At 37.8% G+C, this 24,751-nt stretch overlaps 1 protein-coding gene and 1 long non-coding RNA gene across 3 annotated transcripts in view; both read right to left on the reverse strand.

Annotated features, from left to right (window-relative positions):
- Positions 1-24,751, reverse strand: part of adamts2a (ADAM metallopeptidase with thrombospondin type 1 motif, 2a) — a 172,449-nt gene that overhangs the window by 141,166 nt on the left and 6,532 nt on the right. The gene's annotated exons all lie outside the window — the stretch shown is intronic.
- LOC148679517 (uncharacterized) lies at positions 3,536-7,266 on the reverse strand. The gene is made up of 5 exons (XR_015945639.1): positions 7,212-7,266; positions 6,494-6,627; positions 6,365-6,407; positions 6,131-6,277; positions 3,536-4,589 (listed from the first exon to the last, which is right to left on the reverse strand). It is a non-coding gene; the product is annotated as an uncharacterized LOC148679517 (long non-coding RNA).

The following is a 24,751-nucleotide window of genomic DNA, read 5'->3' on the forward strand; positions in this document are numbered from 1 at the left end:
GGAAGGAGAGGCGTGTGTTTAAGGTATCAAGAGACTCTCTGAAGCTAGCCAGACTACTCTCCCTTTCACAGCTGCCACATCACAAGACTCTTAAGTCAAGGTTCACAATAAAAGCAAAGAGGCCATTGCAGAAATGAGAGCTGTCATCCATCTGGAAGGCGACTCCTAGTCAAATCTGTGCCCAAAGCTCTAGAGTGTGTTCATTTGTACCTCTAAACCATTCTGGTACCTCAGCGCACTGAGCTGTGAGCTCTGGAATTTGCAAAGTGTTTATTTCTTTCTTTCTCCACCACTTTATGCTTTGGAGAGCGCTGCTGCTGGAATGTTAATGACATCATCAAAGAGCTCAGAAAGATTCCCAGGCGACAGGTGCCAGGAGATTTCAGGAGCAACCCCTACCTGAGTAGCTCTCTCCTTTCATCCTTTGCTACAGTACGATAACACACACACAAATGCCACAAAGTGCCACCAAGGCCTGCTGCTTAAGTCTGACAGATGGCCCCATGAAAATACAGCACCCGCTTTCTCATTTGGAGCATTTTTCAATTCATTCGAGACTGCTCAGAGGTCACTTGAGACTCTTGGCTCTAAGCTTGTGCATCGCTCTCATGACGCTGCCTAAACCCACACTGAACAAACCTGACATCAAAAGAGAGTGTTCAGAAGATTAAAGGCTATCGGTCGGATCCAATCAGAGTAATGTACACTCGGTTTCATCAAAGGTGGAGAGAAAAGGATTGTTTCAGCAGAGAAGATGACTGTTGGAGTCCTGTTCAAGAAATGCACACAAGTAGTGCACAACAGGGAGGTACAGAATCATTTTTGTTAGAAGACAGAGATAAAGAGCCCCTATTATTGGTTTTTGAAAATGACCTTCCATGCAGTGTGTAACACAGCTCTGAGTGAATAAAACATCCAGCTGAGGGTTAAATCTGAAAGTGCACCTTGTTTAAAACAAATCGAATCCAATCGAGTCAGGTTCAGATCTTTTGTTTGATCGTATTGACGCCGATACGGTACATCACCAAATATGTAGTTCCAGTTCCGGTAAAATGTGATTTTGAGACAATATATATAACCTACGCTGCAACGCAGGATTTAACAGCCATTTGCTATTGAAGGAGCAGCAGACTATGGGACTATGTCAGACTTTGACAGGGACTTTGTCAGTAAGTTTCTTCTTCCTCCGGATCATAACATGTAAGTGTCATTCAATTGTTTAGTTTGTGTGGTTTTGTTTTTAGTTTTGTGTAGTTTGCAAAATTTGTGTTTAATTGTGTGTGACGCGGGCTTCTTCCTTTACCGATTTTAAATGCGTTTCTGAACTGGCGATCCGCTGCCGTTTCTTGCTTTCGCCACCATCAGCTGTTCCTAACGCATACAGCACGGTCAATTTTAAAAATAGTTCAACATTTGTGTGGTTATTGTCATCGTCCCATGCCTACTTAGTTGCATGTTGAAATACAAAGGTATTCTTGCAAAGCATTAGAAGAGCCTTCCCTCTTCGCCAAATCATTTTCTCGTTTTCATCATTTACGTTTTTACACTTATGCATAGATTCATTTGCTAAGCTGAACATCTAATAAGAATGATCTTTTTTGACAGCCCTGACGCCAACATACTGAATCAGATAAATTGCCAAAAAACAAACACAACATGAGCCTGACAGTGTGATTGTGTGAAATAGGTGTGTCACAGTTTTATGGCTGCTGAAATTTCAGAACTAACTGTGAACCAAATGAGTTATTGTTTACATTTTTCCAGAAAATGGGCATTTAGGGATCATATGAAAACAGCACCAATTTGAAAATGTATGCATTTGTTTTGGCAATGGTGTTTATGAAATGCTGTTTCATACCAGTAAATGACAAGTTTAACAATGTGAGCATATTCTGTAAAGTCAGAACTGTTAGCCCCCCTTTGAATTTTATTTCTCTTGTAAATATTTACCAAATGATGTTTAACAGACCAAGGAAATTTTCACAGTATGTCTGATAATATTTTTTCTTCTGGAGAAAGTCTTATTTGTTTTATTTCGGCTAGAATAAAAGCAGTGTTTAATTTTTTATGAACCATTTTAAGGTCAAAATGATTGGCCCCTTTAAACTATTTTTTTTTCGATTGTCTACAGAACAAACCATCGTTATACAATAACTTGCCTAATTGCTCTAACCTGCCTAGTTAACCTAATTAACCTAGTTAAGCCTTTAATTTTCACTTTAAGCTGTATAGACGTGTCCTGAAAAATATCTAGTAAAATATTCTTTTATTCTTTTATTATTTTTTATATTCTTTTATTATTTTTATTCTTTACTGTTATCATGACAAATAAAAAAAATCAGTTATTAGAGATGAGTTATTAAAACTATTATGATTATAAATGTGTTAAATAAATCTTCTCTCTGTTAAACAGAAACAGGGGGGAAAAAAAACAGGGGAGCTAATAATTCCGACTTCAACTGTATGTGACCCTGAACCCCAGTGTTGCATGGATATATTTTTGGATATTGCATGAGTGAAAATGATTTTCCCTTTATGCCAAAAATCATTAGAAGATTATGTCAAGATTATATTCCATTAAGAAATTGTGTAAATTTCCTACTGTGAATACAAAAAAATTAATTTTTGATTAGTAACATGCATTGCTAAGCACTTTCTTTGGACAACTTTAAAGGCAATTTTCTTAAATGTACATGAAACACCAAAACACATTTTTTGAGCTGTTGACAGTTGTATATGTGTCACACACTGCTAAAAACACTATTAGGACACATATATTTCACTAAAAAGTGAAAATTGGTTGTTTTTGTGTTATTACGAGCAAACTCATACTTCCGGTCTTAAACTAATTTTTGAAGCTGCGTTAGGCCATGAGATCTTAGCGTGTATTCCAGCGTGTAGACTGGACGTCTGTACCTGGGAGTTGCTTATTACGTCTCTGAGTGTGTTGTATGCATTCATGAGTATGACTTGAAACCAATCAGCGCGCTCTATTATGTATGAGGTGCAACTTCATTAACATCCATGACAGTTACAGTGTTCAGACGGCAGAGAGAAGCCAGGTTGTGCTGCAAAGCGAGAGAACAAGAATTGTTTGGAGATACGGGTTGTCACACTGTAAAAAATAAAAAGTTGAGTAAACTTAAAATTCTAAAGCAACCGGCTGCAAAGAAATTTTGAGTTTACTCAACTTCAGTGGTTGAAGTTGTGCCAAATTATTTTTTTAAGTTGACTGAAAAGGCTGGTTTAAGTCATGACAACTTTCAAGCCTAAATTTATCTAACTTGTCATTATGAGTTTGCCTAAAATTAAACAGGTGTTGAGTAAACTGTAATAAATGAGTTGGCACAACTTAACAGAAGTTCAGTTAACTCAAAGCTGTGCAGCTGGTTGCCTTAATTTTTTAATTTGATTTAATCTTTATCTTTTAATTCATAATTTTATGGAAATCTTATATCTGCGCTTCTCAAATAAATACCTGTATGACTCTAAGTATGAAGTTAAGAGATTACAAAACACACTATAAAACAAAATATCAAAGAATATATTTATTGACAATTCTGCAAACAGCTTTCTGTCCAAATGAAATGTACTGCAGTCCAGTGAAGGAAAAGAGGCAACAAAAAGGTAAATCCTCAAATCCTATATTGCCTTTTAAGTGCTTGAGTTAAGCAAAAGTAATATTTAAAATGCTTGCACTATCAACATTTTTTCAAAGTGCAAAAGTAATTAGTTTTGTCACGATATTTTAATTTTGTTACCCATCAGTTCTATAATTTTAAAAACGTCCATTTCCTGCTAACATTTGAGCGTTGTTGACCATGTTTTAAACACTGTTATATTGCCATTGTGTTCACATGCTCAACAGAAAAGACTGATTGGGCGTGAAGATCATCAGTTCACCAAACTCACTGCTGTTTACTGAGTGTAACCACAGATACAGGGACACTTAAGAATTTCACATTGATCAACTGGTCTGTGTATAAGCTGACACAAGTGTTACGCTGATGGATCGCCTATGCAACGTTTTGAAACACTCCAGTTTGTGTGTGTGTGTGTGTGTGTGTGTGTGTGTGTATCTGTGTTTGCACTCCATGAACATCAGTGAAGAGCAGTGAAATGGTGAACTTCTCAGCCAATCACAGTCATTTATGTTGAGCGCTTGAACACAACAGCCAATCTATCAATTGGTGGGAAATGGATGTTTTTAAAATTTGAAAATGTAAAATCAAAACTGAATTTAAGTTTGGTGACAACACCAAGAGTAACACTATTTCAGTGTACAAACAAATGCATTTTGTTTTTGAAAGACTGGACTCTTGCTGAGCACTGAGGATCAAGGCCAATAAACACTTTCTGAATAGTTTCAAAGATGTGTTTCAGTTCTTTGGGGTAGTTCATAATGAGGAAATTAATCAAACCAAAGAGGAGAACAACAGCTGTCGGAAGATCTTTACCAGCACGATTTGCTCTCCCAGAACCACAGACAGGCACCTTACATTTAGGTTGGTCTGAAGAGTGGCAACATCATCTTCAACAGTGCTAAGGATGTCCATCTCTTTTGTGCAAATATCTTCTGGCTCTGTGTCCTGCAGTAAAAAGAAACATAAAAAGAGGATGAAAAACTATTTTTACTGCTAAATCACAAACATCTCCAAAAAGCAAGGTAAAAAAAAGCAAAGGCAAAGCAACTTAATTTGGAAACTAAAGGTAGTAATGTCAGTAACAGAGTCATTTATATACCTTCTATTTATAAAACTTTTCAGGTAACACTTTTATAATAATGAATCATTTAATAAGCATTAGCAAATAGTGAATTGATTATCCGTTAAGCATCAACTCTACATGAATAAACATTAGTAAGCTATTTAATAAGTACTAGTATCTAATAAATAAGTACTAGTATCTATTAAATAGATACTAGTACCTGATGAATAAGGACTAGTAGCTAATACATAAGTACTAGTATCTATTAATTAGGTAGTAGCATCTCAGTAACAGGTACTAGTACCTAATGATTAACTACTAGTAGATAAAAATATGCACTAGTCACAGCTGGAATACATACTAGTCAAAACTGAATAGTTGATATCTCAATTAGAGATCCCATAGAAATGAATGGGAAAATGTTTAATTCATTACGAGTAACAACAGAATAGTAACTAGTCACTATTAAAATAAGTACTAGTAACTAATAAATAAGAACTAGTATCTATTTAATAAGTACTAGTATCTAATAAATAAGTACTAGTAACTAATAAATAAGTACTAGTAACTAAAAAATAAGTGCCATTATCTAAAAAATAAGTACTAGTAACTAATAAATAAGTACTAGTAACTAATAAATAAGTACTAGTAACTAACAAATAAGTACTAGTAACTAATAAATAAGTACTAGTAATTAATAAATAAGAACTAGTATCTATTTAATAAGTACTAGTAACTAATAAATAAGTACTAGTATCTAATAAATAAGTACTAGTATCTATTTAATAAGTACTAGTAACTAATAAATAAGTACTAGTATCTAATAAATAAGTACTAGTATCTAATAAATAAGTACTAGTATCTAATAAATAAGTACTAGTACTTAATGTAAAAAATACTAGTATCTAAAATATAAGTACTAGTACAAGAAAATAGATACTAGTAGGGGCTATAGAATAAAAGTTAAAACGGCTTGCCATAGGTCATTAGCTATTGTCACATTAAACCAGATGCTCTGACCCTGAGAGATGACAGGTGGCACCACTTTACAATTGAAGGGCATTAATTATGGTTATTCACAGGTTAGTCATTTTTATCAGAAATTCCCAACATGTTTTAATTATTAAAAATGAAATTTGCTTTATAATTATTGTTGCAGCACCTGTTTTCACTCCCTGGTCAGCCGGACTCAGTCATGGTTGTTCTACTAAAGACTAAGTGATGAAAATGTAGCATCCTTTACTGAGGTGAAAACAGTGCTACAAACTTTTCTTTTAGGGAACAAACTGTTTTGTAACTTCAAAGATAAATTACCTGCATGAATTCCAATATTGCACACAAAAAGAGAAACTCCATGGTAAACTCCATAAAGTTTAATATGCCCCCCTTTAATCAGTGATATGATTGAATGCTAAATAATTACTTGATTGTCCAGTTGGTCCAGGGCGGTCCTTATTATCTCTCCATATCGCCCACCACATGATCCATAAAACTTGATAGCGTATTCATCCGAAAAAGAGAAGGTATCTTTGAGGTTGGTTTGAGTAATCCTGTAAAACTCAGCATAGACCTACAAACAGACCATAAAAAATGAATAGTATGAATTGTGAACAAGGGTTATACATTTTGAAATAAATAATCTCAAATGCAAACTTGCCTAAACTCCCAAAAACATGCAGGCCACTGTTTTCAGACATCGGCTACAGGAGGTTAAAAAAATCAAATAGTCAGTAACTGCAGCAGACTGTTAATGTGCTAATGTCAAATGTGATTTTAATGCACCTACAGTCTTTAAAGTGCAGAAGCAGTCTGCGAACAAACAAGGCTGCTGCCAGGATGGTCCTTGATAGCGATGTAGCCTGTAGTGTAACTTCTCAGCTACTGTTTACAAATTTGCAAAACTTACACTGCATTCCAAACCTATAAAAAAGTAAATAAAAATGTAACATTGCAGGTCAAATTGTTTTCATAAATTAAACTGATGTTTTTAAAAAGCACAATATAAAATAAATATTGCAAACATAAAAAGAGAAGATTTAAATAATACATACATACATGTTACTTAACTCATAAATGGTTAATGTATGCCAAATAAATAATCATAAAAACCACAAGCTCCTGGAATACTATATGTACACTACTAGTGACTTTATATTTAAAGTGGTATGCTAAATATTATTTTGAAGTGGTTTTAATGTTATCGCATTGCTGTTTTAATACAGACACAACAGGGTTAACAATACAGTGGTGACCGGCCGCTCAGATATGTCTGTTTGCAACAACAATATTTCACTACATTTCCCTCCAGTTTAAGAAGCAAATTAACGTTAAACAGTCCTTCAAATGAAGCAAACTTCACAGGTGGCTAGCTTGTTAGCCCGAGCTTGTCAGAAATGATCTTCACACGATGTAACTTAGTTTTTTGGGAACATAACATTACATTTTACTTTAGATTTGCACGCTATTTAGATTAATTTTGATAATAAAGCTAAAACAAAGCTTACCTGAATCAGGAGATGGCAGCTGCTGCTGGTGAGAGGACACCTCGTGCAAAATGGCACCCGAAGACAGACTGAGCATGTGCAAAGACGGGAAGTAGATGATCCAGTGAAGAACTCAAAATGTAAAGTCTGCTCAACTTAAGTATTTACTTTCATTGAACAAACCAGTTTTACACCTTCAGTTAACTCATTTTTAAAAGTAAACTCAACACTGAGCTCAAAATATGTCCACCCAACTTACAATTTTGATTTGAGTTAGCAATTTGCAAGTTGGATTTTTTACAGTGCAGTGTTGCTTTTATAATTTACTGCAGTGAAGGATTTGTTTTCATTTTCCCTCTATGAGAGTGCAGCTGGACTTAGGATTACAATGCACGCGACGTTCAACAGAAATATGTGTCTAAGGAACATTTTTTACCCGAGAGCTTTTCTTTTCTGGAAATGGTGAAATCCGGATTTGCCGCTCGTCTCCTTTTAATAAATACGCAGATCCAGTTTGTGTAAATTGTCCTGTCTCTACAGATTTGATAAGTAAGCGACTAGTGGTCTTTGTTTGTTTATTCAGAGGCAAAGTTAGTTCGTATTGTCAGCAGTACTCTTTCAGTGTTTAAAAGACGGACTTTAGTCAAATGATTTTTAAGTTAATAAAGTTTACCGTACGTTAACATCACTACAATATTATGGACTAAAAAATCCGCTGTATATGCTGCTCTCCGAGTACAAACATGTAAGCACCACAATAAAACTTACCGTCTTGGAGGATTTTCGGCACATTTTGTGATAGGAATAACACACGCGGCTTTCTGACGCTACCTATCGAGTGCATGAAAGTTACAGAGAAATGAGGAGGGTTTTTTCTCTCATTCGCCGTGCGGTATCAAACATTGCATGAAAGATACGCGCTTCCAGCAATTCCTCGAATTAAATATATCGTTTGTCACGAGGGGCATGAAATAAATTGCTGAATGAAAGAGCCAAACTGCAGTTAAAGTCCACAATTTAATAAGTTGGCAAATAATTTAATTACTGATGTCCATGTAAACACAGTCACTGTCTTTCTCCTCTGCGTCTATGTTTGGTTTGTCTGTGTGAAAATCAAATCCAAATTGATGCTCCCTTTTTTATGCAAATTTTTACAGACCATGTCTTTTTTTCCTCCTCCAACACTCCTCCCTAAACAGAGCTGAACACGCCCACTTTCCTGACTTTTTCCAAAGTAGAGGTGTGAAAACACCCTGCTGAAACAAAGGGGGATTCATGGCCCTTTATTATTTGATATTTTTGAACCCTCAGATTCTAGATATAGAATATTAAATATGTACCTTAGAAAAAAATTGTCCTATTCAAACCAAATATACATCTATTTAAAGCTGATTTTTTTACTTTGCATAAATCTTAATTCTAAAACAAATTGACACTCAAGAATCATTTTTTTTTCCAGGGTCACATATGAAGGTAAAATGTGCTGATGTAAAGAATTCCACTAGGTGGATGTTGTGCCACATCTCGGTCAATATGCTCAAGGTCAGGGACCCAGAAAAGCACCTATCAGCATGTGAACTGTTTATTAATTATGTCAAGAGATAAAAAAAGAAAAAACACGTCAAACTACTGCACTTTGCCTCATGCAGATGGATGCAGCATTAAACAACAGTGTCTGATATAGAAGTTAACAGGTTTAGTGCTACTGATATGCAAGTGGTATCTTAGGATAATAAAATGTAGTGAAACTAGTTGACAATTGCTCAGAACCTACTGCTAACAAACAGTAACACAAACAACCATGTGTGGGTGACTTGAGTCAAGAAGCTAAACAAGCAGCGGCGTCTGACTAATGAGAAAATTGAGGCATGTTTACAAAAAGAAAGAGGGGGTTTTCATTTCCATTTAGATTTCCAGATGTTCCTGTATCCCCTAATGTGCTGGACTAATGAAATCATAAAAATAAAAAAAACCATCTCATATCTCAGCAGTGGAATTAATTTGTAAAATAACCTTTGAAGAGGCTTCCCCTCACTATGATTGCTGACTAAAAAGTGCAGCATGCAATTTCAGAACTGATTGCATTATTGAGTAGAATTGCAAAAATTATTATTTCCAGCCAGGTTTCCCATATGCCATTGGTCAAGTTGAGTCATGTTTCTCTGTAAATCAACGACAGACCCAAAAAATAAGATGCAAACAACAAAATAACATTCCAAGGAGTCACTTGTTTACACTTTTCAGTCAACCATTGAATTAATCAAATTAAAAAAACACTTCATCTTTAAAAAAACACACTGTGCTTATTCACAAACCCAAATAATCCCCTTGTAAATTGCAACAATCCTCAATGAGTAGGAGTATCCTGCTAATTTCAGGCTTCCTGCTAAAAAAACTAGCTTTAGCTGTGGCAACAGCTTGTGCCCCTGCTGGAGAACCAAGGCACAAGCTCACGGTGAACCTCCCACTCACTTCACACTTAGCAGGGGTTCAGACCTCACAGCGCGCAACTGCCCTACTGAGCTCCACGACAGGCTCTGCATCAATGAGCTCTGAGCTTCATCCGCTGCTGCTCTACAAAGAACATGAGCGTGTCAGTGAGGACACTATCAGCATATATTGCTCTCCTTAAGATCTTGGTTACAAACAGGAACTGAGTTTTCCCCATTGTAGGGTTGCATCTGGAAGGGCATCCGCTATGTAAAACATATGCCAGAGTAATTGGCGGCACAATCTGCTGTGGCCACCCCTGATAAATCAGAGATTAAGCTTAAGGATAGTGAAGAGGAACTGAGTTAAAAAGGATATTTCACCAAAAAAAACTAAATTCTGCTGTCATTTACTTATTGTAAAAATGTATAAAATAATGTATAAAATTCCCAAAAGAAATTGTTACTCCACCCTGTTTACAGCGTCATTATGGACGTTTAATGTTACAACTAACGTGGTTCAAACAATGGATCTGGGACAGGGAAACTTCTTGTTTTAGGAAACACTCATCACTACATTTTTCCTTTCCCAAACGATGCATCATACTATTATAGTTTAGCCACGAGTTCTGTTGTTGTTTGGGAAACACACCCCAATTTAGGATCATGATCTGTTCACACTGGAAATTTGATTCTGGGAAAAAAATCGGAGAAAAAATCAGGCCAAACTCACACTATGTACAATTGTCTTGAACCGGGCCAAAGCATGCATGCCCCCCCTGCCGTCTCTCCCGACAGCCTGCACTCACCTTACATTCGGGCCTCGGCACGCATTTACGTCATCGACGCTGCAGTGTTCAGTAAGCGCTCTCGCTCAGCGGAGATTTTTTTAGATATATCGTTTAAGATGTTAGATATGCAGAGACACGCTTTCAAATATTTTGCCGAACAGATCAGCCACTTTTGACGCTCATAAACAGTCATAAAGTCCTGCAGGAATAAGGAGGTTTCCTGAAGGTGTAGCTGTCGTGCAGTGAGGGGTTTGCGTCTTTAATACACTACGACAGTTTGCATTCACTGAACAGTAAAAATGACTAAATAATCCATATTAAACAGTCCCTTCAAAGTCACATCTGGCTTTCAGTTTCGGGCTTAAGCGTGTTTTGCACTCACACACAAGCTTACTGCGCCAAAGCCCAAGTGAACCGGGCTCAATTCTGAGCACTCACACTTCTCAAACGATCCGGGAAACAGGCCTGGGCACGGTTCGGGTAGCATAGTGTGAGTACGCCCTATGCCTCGCAGTGTAAACGTAGCCAATCATGTTCTCATTCAAAATTAGCATTTTATATGGATGTAACTTAAACGTTATCATTTGTGAGCGCATCCAGGGCTGGTTTGTTTACAGAGGTTGTTGGGAAACCACTTCTACAGCTCCAAAAGCACCTCTTCCTGGTACAGATCTAATTTACTTATCAAATATTTTTGTTCAGAAAACACACACACACACACACACACACACACACACACACACATACATACATAGGGGGAACTTCTGTCTGTGAGGAAACACAATAAATAATTACAATTTGTAATTATGTGGCTTCTTGATGACAGAAAAAATGTGGACATCATGTGATGGTTGTTTGTAAAGCAATGTGTAGTCTGGCATTTTTATTTATTTATTTTTTTATTTTTTTACCAACAACACATCAAGATTTTGTCTTGCATGATCTGGCACAGTGACTGTTGTAACTGACAATACAAATTGTGTACGACTGAACAGAGCTCTGATCACATCAAGAGCATTAATTTTAAAGCATTCCAATCAATGAATGATAACAGTTTGGTTATTAAAAGTGCACTCTACAGCTGTTGTCTGCCACTTTAAATGCTCAAGCTCTTTAAAGTCAAATGAATTTAAATTGGCTGTCAGTGTTTTTATCACTCAATGATTCTAATGTTACGGTGTGTGTTATATTTATCTCCTTAACTTGCACTCAAAGGGGGGAAAACTCTTTCTTTGGCAAGTTTTGTTCTTGACACCACTCTAAGAAAATGTTTGTTTTAATGGACACAAAGTCAACCAGTCATTTACAATGCCTATTAAAGCATTAACGTTTTATTTTTTAATCCTCCTGTTGTAAACAGTATTTATACAATTGCAATCCCATACAGTCATTTAGTAATTACACACGTCAACCTTCAGCTATTCAGTTACAAATGAAAAACAAAGCCAAATAGTAATTATGTTTATGGACCATCTGGTTAACAATGACTTGAGACACAGAATTTGTCTGAAAAAGTGCATCAAGCACCTTCCAAATGGGATGTTTGTATGCTGACATAACTGAGCTTGGGTAAAACAGGATGGATATAGAGCTGTGATGAAAACGGTAGAAATGAGTCACTGACACTAATGCCAATACAACTGTTTGGTACCAATTGCACACTGTTACAACAGGTTTGCGGAATTATGCAATTATGCAATTGAGCAAATAAAAATACAATTACGACAGCCTGCTTAGAGGCTGTTCACATTATTTTGTTCAAGAGGAAAGTTTACGAAGGGCCTAAAGGAATGTAATTGTCTTATCATGCATTTATACAACAGCATGTACTTCTGAGCCTGCAGCCCCAGTAAAAGGATGTTAAATGTTTTGCTCAGGATCTGGCCAGATGAAGTGATCATTTCTAAACCAAGTGTTCAACCTTCTAGCAAAGTTTAGTTTCAGCTCCAAACAAACAGACCTGACAATCTTCCTGGAAAATTGCAGACAGGTGTTTGAGTAGAAAAGACTACAATACTCTACATGAATGTAGATTTCGACCCTGTTTCAATCAACACATTTAACATGCACTCACAGTCTTGCAGTCTTATGGCGTACTCACACTATGCTATCTGAACCGTCCCGAAGCCCATTTCCCGGATCATTTGAGAAATGTGAGTGCTCTGAATTGGGCTCAGGCATGGTTCAATTGGCCGGCCCTGGCCTGGTTGAAGAGGTGTGCCAGAGCACGGTTCACTTGACTTGAAACGTGACTTTAAAGGGACTGTTTCATATGCATTTATTAATCATTCTTACTGTTTATAGCACACAAACTGTCGTAGATTATTAAAGACGCAAACCCCTCACTTTAAAACAGCTTCACCTTTAGCAAACCTCATAACTCCTGCAGCACGAGGACTTTGTGATTTTATTATGTGAGTCAAAAGTCGCTGATCTGTTCAGCGAAATCTTTGACTGCGTTTCACTGCAAAACAATATAACTAAAGAAATCTCCACTGTGCTGAGCGAGAGCGCTTACTGAACAGCGCATCAGATGATGATGTAAGCATGCCCAGGCCCGAATGTAATGTGAGGCCGTACTCACACAATGTACAGTTGCTTCGAACCAGGCCAAAGCACGCTTGTGCCCCCTCCCATCTCCCCCGACGCCCGCACTCACATTATAATCAGGCCTGGGCACACTTACCTCATCGATGCTACGCTCTTCAGTAAGCGCTCTCGCTCAGCAAAGTGGAGATTACTCTAGTTATAAAGTTTAAGTCGTTTAATATGCAGTGACATGCAGTCAAATATTTCGCCAAACAATCCTTAGGGATGCGGTGACACGCAGTCAGATATTTCGCCGAACAGATCCGCTACTTTTGACGCTCATAAACAATCAAAAAGCCCTCGTGCTGTAGGAATGAGGAGGTTTGCTGAAGGTATGCAGCTGTCGTGCAGTGAGGGGTTTGTGTATTTGATCAACTATGGCAGTTCGCGCTCATTGAACAGTAAGATTGATTAATAAATCCATAATAAACAATCCCCTAAAAGTCAAGTCTTGCTTTCAGTTTCGGGCTTTGGCACGGTACGCTTGTAGTGTGAGTGCAAAACGCGCCAAAGTGAACCGCGCTCAGGCCCACATCCTCCAACCAGGCCAGGGCCGGCCAAGTGAACCGTGCCTGAGCCCGATTCAGCGCACTCACACTTCTCAAACGATCCGGGAAACGGGCCTGGGCACGGTTCGGATAGCATAGTGTGAGTACGCCCTGAGTGCGGGCCGTCAGGAGAGACGTGAGGGGGAACAAGCGTGCTTCGGCCCAGTTCAAGACAAGTGTACATAGTGCGAGTACACTATGTACTGAAATACACCACTAGTTCAAACAAAAACCAGGAGATCAAAAACAAAGGAAGTGACATTTTTAAATACACAGCCGAGACATTACACCGTAATTGTATATACATATAATAACGAGCCATGGTCGACCTGAGATAAAACAAACCTTGTCATTGTCTTGATGAACAGCCACTAAGTCAAGAAGAAGTGCAGAATCTATCCTGTGTCCCGTAGTTGTTTACAAGGCTGTCTAAAAGTGTGAGTGGTTTTGCTTTCTCACGATCACTCGCCCCCCGTGTCTATATTTGAAATAACAAACTTCCTGAGCTGATGATAATAACGTGCGTGTGATTATTGAAGTGCTTCTGATATCCGATTCTTTCAGAAATGGACAAACGCGAATGACAAGCAAAAAAAAAAAACTAAAGAGAAGCCCGAACTAACAAAGGAGCAAATGATTCTTTCAGCAACCTAAAATATATACAAACTTCCATGCTTAACTATTACCATCACCTTTTCGACTATTATGAATAATGGAATCATTGCAAAGTTATTACGATGGCAAAGGAGGACGAGAAAGGACTGGGCCTGGACATATTGTTTTACTTTTGCTTTCAGTTTGACAGCAGACTCCTTGAGCAGCTGTCGTCCATTTGTTTTAATTTCTTATAAAAAAATTTTTTAAACTTTGCCGGTTTCCGCCTCCTTCTTCCCAGCGGCTAGGTAACCGAGAACTTCGACACAGAGGAACATAAACACCTACTGCCAGCTAGTGTTTTGAAACTGTTATTGCTCTGCAAATACAAACAGCGCGCAGAAGTATTCGATTCAAATCAATTCACCTTTATTTGTATAGCGCTTTTACAATGTAGATTGTGTCAAAGCAGCTTCACATAGAAGATCATAGTTAATTAAAATAGTGTCAGTTTAGTTTTCAGAGTTTAAGTTTAGTTTAGCTCAGTTCAGTGTGGTTTAATAATCACTACTGAGAGTTCAAACACTCTCGGCTAAATACACGGCTATGCGCATTGCATGCACCATGGGTCACGCTGATCACTCAATGCAGAAGTATAAACCAGGCTTTACAACAGCCATTGTGTTCACAGTCAATGAGATTGTAATGTGTCCCAATCACTGTTTTAGCTTTTAGTGGCACCCCCTTTTTGGGCACTATGTGCCTTTGTTGCATACTACTGGTGAGCTTGCAATAAGAGAAGCTTTGACATGGCTGTTTTCCGAACCGTGGCACATGGTTTAAAAGGGTTGAGCTCATTTTCTTAATGAGTTATAGGTGTGTTTTGAGAATAAACCAATCAGAGTCACATCTCCAATTCCCTTTGCAATTTGTCAGTTGCGTCGAGCCATGGCGCATTTGCTATTTACATGACAGACTTTGTAAGTGGAAAAACTGAGCGTTTCACTAGCAAGAAAACAGTTAAACAGAGCATCTACAGCGTGAGAATGAATGATGAGCCTCTTCATTATTTACTTCCACTTTTACTCCCATGGATAGGGAAACTTCTTGTACGCACAGACATTTATTAGCCTATAAATAATTAATTTTGTTTGTTAAGCGCAAAGATTTGTTTCAAGACTATTTCTAAATTCAGTACTAATTTCCAGTAAACAAATAAATGAACAATAATAACGAAGTAGGTTCAAAGAACCCCACTTCGTTATATATCCTAGTAACTGTATATCCTAATACATATAATACAATCCCAAAAAGCACTCTTGATATGCACTTGTGGTCCTGCAGATTTAGAGCAGCTGTTGTGTTCACGTGTCTGTTAACTCCACAAAATTTAGAGTGCTCCAATTGTCATTTTAGCTTTCAGAAGAGTGTACAAATTTCATGAGCAATTCGTTCTAGTAGTCTTACAACAGCCATTTTGTACACATGTCAGTTACGCCCCATTCATACGGAGCGCAGCTTCAACGCTTCCCATTGACTTTGAATGGGAGACGTCAGACATTGCCAACCTGCATTGTGGATCCGTCGACACCGCTACAGAGGCGTTGCTCACTGCAGAAGTTGGGACTTGCTCAACTTTAAGCGCAGACGGAATAATGACATTATACAAAAGCAAATTGTTATGAATAAACTGAAAAAGCCACCCGAGATGAAGAAGTAATGAAAGTATGTTTTTTATATTTATGTAGGCTAGAAAAAAAAGAAATATTTTATTAGTTTTGTAATATTTTAATCCTATATATATATATATATATATATATATATATATATATATATATATATATATATATATATATATATATATCCTTATTATATCCTATATATACCCTTAATATTTTAATTATTTTTTCATATGTAAAGATATCTGTGCTGAACAATAGACTGGCTTTGTTCTGGTCTATAGAACAATCGATTATAGTTTCTCAAAATATCAAAGTGCCAGCAATGCGCCTCAACACGCCTCCTTTCGATGAGAACGCCTATGGGCGCACATATGAGTGCAAGTGCATTTGCTATTTAAACAGCATGGCGCAAACATCAAAACGACTCTTGCACCAAGCTGAAACTAGCAAACAACAAATGTCTCGCACCTTGCGCCGCAGCGCCGTGTGTATGATAGGGCCCTATATCTCAATTCTCCCATCAACTCAAATCAGAAAACGGCATATAGAAACGCGGCTATCCATTGATATTAATGATGATTAACACCAGGAAAAGAACAGAAAAAAAAATAGAATATACAAGGGAGAGTAAGCCCTAATTTGATTAGAGATCCAAACTTGATTAAAGAATGCAAGTGATAATGCATTCAGAATTGTTTCACTGCTATTTCAAATATGGTGTTAAAACTGATTCTCTCCATCTCATTGGTCAGAATAATCAACCTCTGCCCCTGACACAAGTGGTTCTTAACAATAGCCGAGCAAGGTTTTGGTGCTACTTAAGAATCACTTTTCCCAGTTCAGAGCTGGTGCTTTGGGTGTTGAAAGACAAAGTACAGATTTGGAGCTAGGCTCTGGCTCCAAACCAGCATTGGTGGAAAATAAGTCTATGTGCCCTCAGTGTGCACAAATGGTAGACTTCATAAGCACGAGCAGCCTTGCAGACTTACTACAGGTGCCATTTTCTCCTATGAGTGCCCCTAAGCAGCATCTATATGCCCTCAATACATACCTTTGCTGAGGTTGCACTGAGGTTAGCAAAGTAGTTGATGCTGCATTACATCAAATTGAAGACTCAGAAAAAGACCACCACCGTTTAGGAGCCATGACTCATTGCTTTTTAATTCTCTAAAATATTGGCAAAATAGACAAATATGTACAGTTGAAGTCAGAATTATTAGCCCCCCTTAATTAATAGCCCCCCTTTTTATTTTTTTCCCTCAATTTCTGCTTAATGGAGAGAAGATTTTTTTTTTCTAAATTTCTAAACATAATAGTTTTATTAACTCATTTCTAATAACTGATTTATTTTATCTTTGCCATGATGACAGTAACTAATGTTTAATTTTTTCAAGACACTTCTAAACAGCTTAAAGTGACATTTAAAGGGTTAACTAGGTTAATTAGGTTAACTAGGCAGGTTAGGGTAATTAGACAAGTTATTGTATAATAATGGTTTGTTCTGTAGACAGTCGAAAAAAAATGTTTGTTAAAGGGGTTAATAATTTTGACCTTAAAATGGTGTTTAAAAAATTAAACATGGCTTTTTTTCTCATGACATGTCAGATGTCTTGAATTTGAAGCATGTTTATGAAAACTGTCATTAAGTGTTATTAGCTAAGTTATGACAGTTGTTATGACAATCTGACATATACATCACAAGCTGTCTTTGTCATCACAACTTGACATTACCAAGTAAAAAAAAAATATTGTAAATCGGTTATAAAGACGATAGTAATAAGAGCATTACAATTGTTTCATGAATATATTTTTTTTTGTTCAGTGAAACAAACTGAATTCGTAATTCAAATGTCTCATTAAAAGTGTCAATACAGTCAAATAATTTTATAACACTGCCATTACTAATTATTGACATTTAGATAACAAACTGAATTTGATGTAAAAAAAAAAAAAAGTTTAATGACGCTGATGTAAAATCCATGACAATTATAATAGCCTCATGACAATAATGTTTATGACAGACAACACAAATCGATTAAGTTAAATTAACACTTTTAACAAATTTATGTTGATTGAACATGAAAAATTAAGTTGTCCCAATGAAATCTCAAGAATTGTGTTGTTTCAGCTCATTTTAAAAAGGGAGTTTGAACAAGTAAAAAAAAAACTTCAAGACAATGGAATAACTTAATGTTGTCATAAGCATTCAATCTCATTCATTATCATTACATGTCATGAATATAAAGACTGCATCATATGAACACCCCTTTAAAGTAAAGTGTAACTAAAAAATATTATATAAAACTTCAGGAACTTCACCTACAAACAATTTGGACAAAAGCAACACCTGCCTATGCTCTTCATTGTGGTCTACCACATTCATATTGGAAAGCAGAATTCATCAATTCATCATACCATGAACATCCACATAATTGATTATATGCTTGTTAAGAAAGGTCAGTGTGCCTTAATTACCATAAAATCCATTCTAGCTCCTGGACTTACATAATTTCGTTCTTCCACAAACTCCTATTATATAAGAATTAGGCATGTGTGTTTGTCCGTGTGTATGTGGGTGGTTCAGACATTAAATATGAATGGAACTGAATACGCAGTCTGCATCCAGCAGTTGGGTTGTGAAGTCATATGCTTTTAAAGTGTCACTGAGTGTATTATTGTATAACAAAGACTTTACTGTTCAATCTGAGGACTATAATGCACTTAGAAAAAACAAACATACTTACAGCCAAATGGTTTTGATTGATGAGTTAAGCTGTAATATTGGTCTTCTTCATTATTTGACAATCTTGTGAGGAATTAATGCTGCTGCGATCAATTAAACAAACAACATGAGCAAATCAAACAACTTTTTATCTAGCAATGATATCACAATAATGCTTAGTTTTGTACGAAAGAAAGTTTTTGTGCTGAAACACTGCATGGAAAAGTGTTTAAACTTTATCGAGAATTTGGCAGAATGTGCAAAAAAATTGCTTAAGTATAAAACAATTACCGGTGAAAAGCAGATATGCTGAATTAGACTGCATTTAGCTTAAGGGAAGGGAAGTTCTCCCCAAATGCAACATTAAATTCCTTTTACTCTTTAATAAGGAATGTAAAAAGGTGACTGTTTCCCTTTAGATTCCATCTCCGGAGTGAAAACCCTGTTGGTCAAATGGAATAATCCAGAAATCCACTCTACTAAAAGCCAGGCCCTGCTCTCCTGTGGTGCTGTACGTGTGTGTGAGTTCACTGCGGGGCTACTGTTCCCCCGCCTCTCAGGCTGCAGTGACGGCGGAGCAGGGGCTTGTACTTGTGAGGTCACTCTGGAGTGTTTTCCGAAGCTGCCCAGACATGCTCTAAACAGGCTCCAGGCACAGAAATGTAACACCCTCCGTGTGAGGAACGCCACAAAGTTACAAGTATAGACAGTAAAAGGCTACTATATCCATCACTGAGGTCAAGGCCTAAACACAACCGAAATGAGCTGCTCCCTCTATTCAGAAAGCTGGTTTGTGTTCATTTTCCTATCATCTTTCTGGTGATTTAAAGATTTTGCACGGCCATGAAATTCTTAAGAAGACTGCTCACTTATACATGAGAAAGCAAAGATGATGACTAACTGTTTGCATTCATGCAATTTAAATAATTGAAGCTGATTTTCTGTTCATTTTACAAAATATCTAATTTTGTCTTCTCTTTTAATTGTAAAATAAAAATTGCACTCAAAAAGGCTTGAATCCAACAGGCTGGGGAATACTTTGTTTTCCACGTTCCATTCCATCTCGTGCACAGCCTTCAAAGTATACTCAGCCATGGATGAGTGCAGATGAACAAGTTCAACACAAGCACTCTCTGCCTCAATATTCACCTTTCGTGTGCACTCTGGCGCATACACTGTCTGCAGGGACACGAAAAATTGGGCTGCACGCTAACAGTGTGCATGTACATCTGTGGACAGTGCATAGACCTTTGCAGAATGTGCATGACCAAAGTATACTTAAGGTTTTAGGGGGCTTGACTCACTCTCAAGGCATGCAAGGTGTATATGACTTTCTTCTTTCAATTGAATTCAATCAGAGTTATTGTAGAATTTTTCTTGGGCTTTTCCAGGTCTATTGGCAATGGTCAACTGATTTCGTTTTTTATCAGCGGTCCAAAAAAAGTCCAATAAAGCACATCCATCTGTAATAAAAAGTGCTTCGTTTGGCTATGGGGACTCTCTTTAGTGAATCAATGCAATGAGTACCAATTTTTAAAGCTTTATAAACTGTTTATGTTTAACCTCTGGCAAATGCCTTCTGTCATCATTGTCTCCTTTTTTAGGTGCATTTATTGGAGCACTAGTGCCAACACCTGTACGTGACAATTGCCAATTATGTAGAAAGAAGTTTAAAGGGTTGCATTTAAAACGAATGCTATGGGCCGATATGATGTCGTTTCTTTTCACCAGACCTTGTACCGCCCACTAAGATAGCGTCCATGCTACTGTGACTGTTGGGTTTAGGGTACGGGAGGTGTAGGCGATCGTCAACTACCTAGTGAACCTTGTACCACCCACTTAAGTAATGCCCATGCTACTGTGACGGTTGGGTTAAGGGTAGGGGGAGGTGTAGGCGATCGTCAACTACCTACTGGACATCGACCGCTCACTAAAGTAATGCCCATGCTCCTGTGACGGTTGGGTTTAGGGTAGGGGGAGGTGTAGGCGATCGTCAACTAAGTAGTGGACCTGGTCAACTACGTCAGTGGTTCTCAAAGTGGGGGTCGGGACCCCCCGAGGGGTTGCTGGACAATGAAGGGGGGTCGCCTGGTGACCACCAAAAATCTATTTATTTTTATTAAACCATACGAATTACCATATTTTATCCATAACCTACTGAAAAGAAAAAATAGTAGCTTATAAGTAGTAGTTCTATTGGATTGCGACCCCTGGGTTAATTACATTATATTAAAGACACAGCAATAGCGTCAGATGCAGCAGATTAATTTTATAACTCCAGGTTAAACTTTCTGGCCCATTTACAGCAATGACATGCATAAAAAAAAGTTTAACCAAGAATAGACTTGGATTTATTAGTGTGTGAGCGCTATTGCATGCAAAGTTTCCGTATTTATAACCACCTCTGAGGATATTAGGGGTCGCGAGTCACTGGCAGTGTAATTTTGGGGGTTGCAGGCTGAAAAGTTTGGGAACCCCTGAACTACGTCATCAAGCCGCGGGCTACAGCGAGGACTCTCTCAAAATTTGAGATCGCAAAAAGCATACACAGGGACTGCAAACCACAAACTGCAAAAAAAAAAAACGTAGCTCCTGGGACATAGAAATGTATATAGCAGTACGTTTTTAGAATGAGCCTTAGAGAAAAAGATGATGGATGGCTTGAGGCACTTTTTATTACAGATGGATATACTCTATTTTAATTTTTTCTGTACTGATAATAAACATTAGCTGACCATTGCCATTGTAGAGCTGAAAAAGCTCAAGATAAATCTTAAAATAGCTCAATTAAATTCAACTGAAGGAAGAAAGTCATATATACATCTAAGATGCACTGATGTTGATTAAATTATGGAACTAATTTTTGAGGGGGCTTAACTAACCATTTACCAATTGGCAATGTGAAAGCTGTCATGTGAATGAAGGGCCTCACTGTGGTACCAAACCCAATACTGTGTGTAGAAGTTGGTCTTAGTATGGTAGGGAAAAAGCTGTGGCACATAAAAGTAAAAGCAACTAAATGCTCGTTCAGGATGCAAAGTAGCATGCATTTGTATTTAATTCAATTAAAAAAATCTTTAGTTTGACAAAATACACAACAGTGTACAACGGTGGCAATGGTTTACCTAGGAAACAAGTTAGAATGTGTGAACAGTGCAGGGGTCACCAACCATAGTCTAGCAGAGTTTAGCTCCAACTTGCCGCAACACAAGCCTGGAAGTTTCAAGTATACATAATAAAAAACCTTGACTATCTTGTTCAGGTGTGGTTGATTAGGGTTGGAACTATACTGTAGCCATCTACATTTTGCAATGGTTTGTGGAGTGGTCTGATGAAACAGTTTTTATCTTTAGAAATATCCACTGATGTCCTTGTCCGGCTTCAATAGAATGTCAGAATCAGAATGAGTGTGGATGAATGTTGGTGAACACTCCTGATGATGTAAATTGTGCAACACAGGCTCATTGGGGATTAGGGAAAACCAAAAATATGTGACCTGCAGGAACACTCCAGACTAGAATGATGTCACCGTCAACTATTGTTTCTTTTCTTGTTACCACTCACCACTTACCTTTGTATGGATGGCTTTTTTTACTAGATAGATCAGTTTGCTTGGTAGCTCGCCTAGTACGGTGTTGGATTTGGGATGGACTGGGGTTTGAGTGAAGGACGGTTCTAGAAACTAGGTAAAACAAAACCATAAAAAAATTAAAAAATGAAGCAATGAGAAATTGTGGTAAAAGCACATGGCCGCAATGTGCTTTTCTTTACTAGCTTGGACTTGAAACACTATCGCTTGGTTAGGGTAGGCGAGGGGTTAGCTGTCTGCAATTTTTTCACAGATTTGTGCAAGAATGGCATGTATGATGAGCAAATGTAGCGCAGTACTGTATTTGAGATTTGCAGAAATGTACACAGTGGCCTCTTGTGGATTTTCAAGAAATGGCACGTATGAGAAAACTTGGCCCAATAACGTATTTGAGATTTGCAGAAATGTTCACAGTGACCTCTAGTGTATTTGGGAAAACAAAAACTGCAAACAGACATAGACCCATGCACATATTTCATGGTTCCAAAAAGTACCCCTTATCTCCAATGAGCCTGAGTTTAAATTGTGTTATGTGGACAGTGGCAGATCATGCTTGGCCACTAGGAGCATCATGAATAGGGGGAGAAAGGAGACTGAGAATATATGTACAAGAGTATAGTCTAGAGGAGACTCAGAAAGTCATCCTACCCCCATTCTACCAAGAGAGACCAAGGCCCAATCCCAGTTCTATCCCTTACTCCAACCCCTTGGTTTGATTGTTCACGTGATGGTGTAAGGGTGTCTCAATTCTCTTTAGCTTGAAGGCCTAGGGCTAAAGGTAAGGGCTTGATAGCTAGATAATTTTTCCAGAATACACTATCTACAATGGCAGCATGGCTGCACACCAAAGTCAGGAGATGAACAAATTAATATTTTTTGTTATTATTATGAATTTCACAACAAACAAGCATATGTTTTAATACATTCATAACGGCGTTTGTGTTTTACCATCATGCTTTTTTTAAAAATGCCAAAAACACGCTACATTTTGCTATCTATAATCCATAATAATAACTCCTGTCTAGTAGTCCCACAACATACTTTCACATCTGACATTCGATGACACTCGAATACCCTGTCAGAAAGTCTAGTGGCTGGAAATGACCTTTTTACAGTATCTGGTATCATGTTAAAGTTGTTTGCGGTGTAAACGCACAGTACAGATACAATCTTATTGCCACATTATATTGTTATTATATTGTTAACATGATATTGTTGCCTTCAGTGATTTCCTGAAGATAAATACAAAAAAAATAAAGCAACTGGAATAACTACAGCAGCCGTGATCGCAATCTCATATGAAGTAAGAAATTGCAATGACATATGATGACGTGTAGTGGTGTCCCATTTCATCATCATCATCATCGTTTTCGTCCATTTCAGTGGGGGCAGCAGTCTTAGGAGGGAACCCCAGATTTCTCTTTCCCCAGACACTTCTTCCAGCTCCTCCGGGGGGATCCCGAGGCATTCCCAGGCCAGCCGAGAGACATAGTCCCTCCAGCGTGTCCTGGGTCTTCCCCGGGGCATTCCTGGAGGCATCCGAAACAGATGCCCGAAAAACCCCAGCTGACTTCTCTCGATGTGGGGGAGCAGCGGCTCTACTCCGAGCTTCTCCCGGGTGACAGAGCTCCACACCCTGTCTATATGGGTGTGCCCTGCCACCCTACTAAGGAAACTCATTTCAGCCGCTTGTATCAGAGATCTTATCCTTTCGGTCATGACCCATAGCTCATGACCATAGGTGAGAGTAGGAATGTAGATTGACCAGTAAATCGAGAGCTTTGCCTTTCGGCTCAGCTCCTTCTTCACCACAACGGACCGATACATCGACCTCATTAATGCTACCACTGCACCGCGTCCCATTTCTTAAGGGTAAATTTTGAACCCCTTCCCTTTCACACTCTGTTTTAAGGAGTTAGGGGTACATAAATCGAATTGGGATTGGGCCAAGTCTTAAGGTTTCAAGTCTTGATGTGCGAGATGGAGCAGGTGGTGGCAAATGTAGTAGTCCTAGGCCTTAACCGTTCATAATAAGTGCAAAATGAGCAGTTGTGTGTGAGTGCTGTAATGGGTTAAATAAGTACAAATTACGAGTATGGGTCATCATGCATGGCTACGTCAAGACGTCCTTTGCTTTTCCTCTCCAAAATAATGATTTGGAATCATCTCCTCAAATTAATCAGATTGCAAGTATCCATGTAATGTACATACTGTACAAACGAATAATACCATTATGTGAAATTAACATAGGTCTAATACACTTCAATGAGTTTGAACCAAGACCATCTCAGTAAGGGTACCAGGAAAAACTGAACCTGGATTCACATTACAGCAACTGTGCCCAGAGTAAAAAGACAATTAAGCACAAACCCATGACCTTCAGTCAGGGGAGCCATCTTTAGCTTTTGACAAGAATGACATTGGTGCATTCAAAGGATTGCACTGTTGTTTAACAACACAGCTTCTATTGAGCTGACAAAATGCTTTTAGAAAAAAATCTACAGGAAAATAAAGCTAAATAAAAGCAGTAAGTCCTTAGCAGGCCATAGTAAAGGATGTCTATCCTCATTTTCATGTGTTAAATTCAATATGATGTCTAACCTGACTAAAATCTATG

The sequence above is a fragment of the Danio rerio genome, chromosome 21 (assembly GCF_052040795.2).
Source record: "Danio rerio strain M-AB ecotype USA chromosome 21, GRCz13ab, whole genome shotgun sequence".
In the NCBI taxonomy this organism is placed as follows: Eukaryota; Metazoa; Chordata; class Actinopteri; order Cypriniformes; family Danionidae; genus Danio; species Danio rerio.